This window comes from Anoplopoma fimbria, chromosome 15 (assembly GCF_027596085.1).
Source record: "Anoplopoma fimbria isolate UVic2021 breed Golden Eagle Sablefish chromosome 15, Afim_UVic_2022, whole genome shotgun sequence".
Classification (NCBI taxonomy): domain Eukaryota; kingdom Metazoa; phylum Chordata; class Actinopteri; order Perciformes; family Anoplopomatidae; genus Anoplopoma; species Anoplopoma fimbria.
In genome coordinates, this window is record NC_072463.1 from 19,892,114 (window position 1) to 19,895,377 (window position 3,264).

Consider the following 3,264-nt stretch of genomic DNA (forward strand, 5'->3'; position numbering starts at 1 on the left):
ATGACATTCAGACTCATTCTGCAGTAAATGTTAGCATGCCACATGGTGAACATTATACCTAATAATCGTCCGAATGTTAGCGTTGTCAAATTGTTAGCATGCTGATGTTAGTAGCCTCACAGAGTGGCTAGTGTCTTGTTTAAAAGCTGTTAACTTAAACATTATTGCCTTAAACTGGTTGAATATGATGCATTCCTATACTAAAATACTTTTCATCTTTTCTTAACAACAGATTTTAAGTTTGAACACAAAAGAATCACAGAGTTCAGGTAGTATTTAATTCATTGATCCTTTACCTTTTTGAAAATCAAAACGTAAAAGTTACACAGATATTGGTGATTCAACGATCAGAGATATCAATGTACACCATTGCCAAATGATATATTTCACACCATAAATAGTCATAGCACAGAAGCAGGAAATCAGTTACCTGCCCCTGTCAGCAATTTATCATCAAGGGACCAATTCTGACACATTGATGTTCATAAAAACACATACCCGCTTAGTAACCAAAATGGGGGTCACACCCACTGATGGCCAAGTCATGTGGTCAACATGAAGCATGCTTTACCTTTACAAACAGATCTATGAAGAATGAGTGGGAAGAGAAGGTCAGTAACTACAATTACAAATATTTTGGCAGGAGCACTGAGGGAGAGAAACGGTTTTAGATAGAAACATGGATGGCTCAGGTATGTCACAGACATGTGAGGATGATAAAGAGCAGAACGTGTTGGATCAGAGAAATATTGACAATATGATAATGAGGTAGTAGTCAGCAGCGCGCTGCATACTTTATTTTCAATGGTATTTCGGCAACCTACTGTATTAATGCTGATATATTTACACACTTAGACACAGCTTGTAATGTAAGACATGTTCTCTTTTACTTAACACAGTGCCATATTGCAAGGTAAAAAGGGAGATGAGAGGACTCCTTATTATTAAGATTCTTATGGCTGATCATCTTGGGCCACTACAAAATTTCTAGTTGTAAAGATTTCCTGCAAAATTTTTCATTTTTTACTGCACTTTTATTGAAACAAGCAAGAAAGTATTTTGTCAGAGGGATTTAGAATATGTCACTTAATAGCATACAAATTCTCCCAAATCTAAGTAAAAGCATGCTTTTAGCATGGTTCCAGTCAGAATTGGTCCCTGTTGCATTGCACAACAGCAAAATAACTCAAGTTACATCGTCACCCTCTACAGTGGAGCTTGTTAACTGGACAGCGGCTAGTTCGAGTTGGGGTGATTGGGTGCTGGAGTGGGTAGTCGTCCTCCATTACCTACGTGGCCAATCAGGCTGCTGTATAAAAGGCATGCCGGCCGCTGGATCAGAGCTAGCCATTGATATCGCAAGCATGGCGGCAACTCTACCCGTCTGCAATGTCAGGGATTCCTTTGATCACAGTATCATATTATTGTGACAGCACCACAATTTATCACATCACATAAAGTCCTTCAGTAGTATAAGCATTCGCCTCCCAACAGATTCTGTCTCGCATGGAGACAAGCGGCCCGGCTCTGCTGGACTGGACTACAGTATTAACGCACACCCAGCGTAATGGACATGTAGCTAAACACAGGGAGAAGGGAGCACGAGTTCTCTCTCTCCCACTGCGGGTCACACCTTGTTCTGACACGCTGTTGGGTTGCTGTTACCCTTAGGAGCGTGCTGACACTTTTTTTCCTTGCATAGCTATTCACATGTTCATGCGTGGGCATCCGGAGATCTCCTCGCAAGATGCCTGCCTGGCTCCTGGCCGGTGGGAAGGGTGTTACTCTGCACTGGCCACTGTGTCAACATGAGGTCAAGAAGAAGTGTTCCAAGTGTCTACCGTACTCCTCCTGGACTGAGGGCCGTGCAGACAACAACCTCCTGCTGGGTTAAAAATAAAACCCAGTGTGAAGTGCCACCACTCCCTCTCTGCACCTGCCATTGACCTCTGTTTGGTTGAAGCTCTATAAATGCAGGCACCGCTATTAAAAGACGAGAGGTGTCTAAAATGGTGAGAGCAGATGCTGGGCACCTTGCTCCCTGTGTGTGGGATGACTCTGCCGCGGGCTTAGAGGGGCCCAAAATAGAGTGGCTGACATATGGGCCTCTGATTGTTTGAACAAGGAATCTCCTGGACTTCTGCCACTCGGCATAAATCCTTTGATACCACCACACCAAACACGCTGATCATCTTTCACCTAGCCTGAATCAGGTCATCTATTTGCATGCCAAGTGGCAATTTCCATGGGCTTAAACAATGACCAAATTTGGGGTTCAATGGGTTACGTGAACAGCACCGACACAAACCACTACAAGGGGGAGGAGGAACACTAGTGTGCAACAGCAGTGCAGCGGTGAGTCCCACTGGTGGGACTGAGATACGCAGACATGGTCCTCTAGCAACAGCAGCATTGAAAAGCACATGAAAGATTGGAGTTTTAAGCCTGGCTTCCCCACAGCTCCCTTTATTGCTGAGTTACTACAGAATAAGACGACTGACTAATTGTACCTGCCTACGCTAGTTTGGTTAAACATGGGACCAGCAAGTCTTCCACTCTGAGACAGATCCACAAAGAGCACCAGAAGTACTGCTCTGGAGAGGTATTTCCAAGGACATTTAAACTGATAAAGAGTTCACATTTAGGTAACAACTTTAGTTCATTTTTTTTTCCCAGGAGGAGAACAAGAGAAAATGGCCACCGAGTTCACCAGACTTTGAACTGTACACTCAGTCTTCCATTAATAAATATATACATGTCCTGGTCAAGTCCAGGAAAAAAACAAACACAACTGTGAGACTGTGAGTCTGTTTATGGTTGTTGACACCTCTGCTGTCTTCAGAACAAATTTAAGGAACTTTTTAGTTCGCCGAAAAAGAAGAGACCTCTCGTTATCAAGAAGTGGCAACTACTTATTCTGAAGATGCTGAGGGGCAGAAGGGTCCTTTTTCATATACAGATTGACCACTGACAATTAACAAAAAAACAAAAAAATTATTTCTGTACATAGTATTTCTTATATATTTTAAATTAATCTGCATCATTTTTATATTTATATTAATAACCAAGTTTTGCATTTGTTCTTTTTTTTATTTAGTGTCCCAGGGTTCCAGGAGGAGGAGTGAGAGAGGTCAGTCTCTCTCCTGCCTAGCACAGTCAGTGGGGGTCTCCTTCTCCTGAGGACCCTCAGCCTTGGTTCAAGTCACCTTCTGTATCGCTAATGCAGCCCTCCGCCATCGCCGTGACCAATCAGCCACCCTCCCG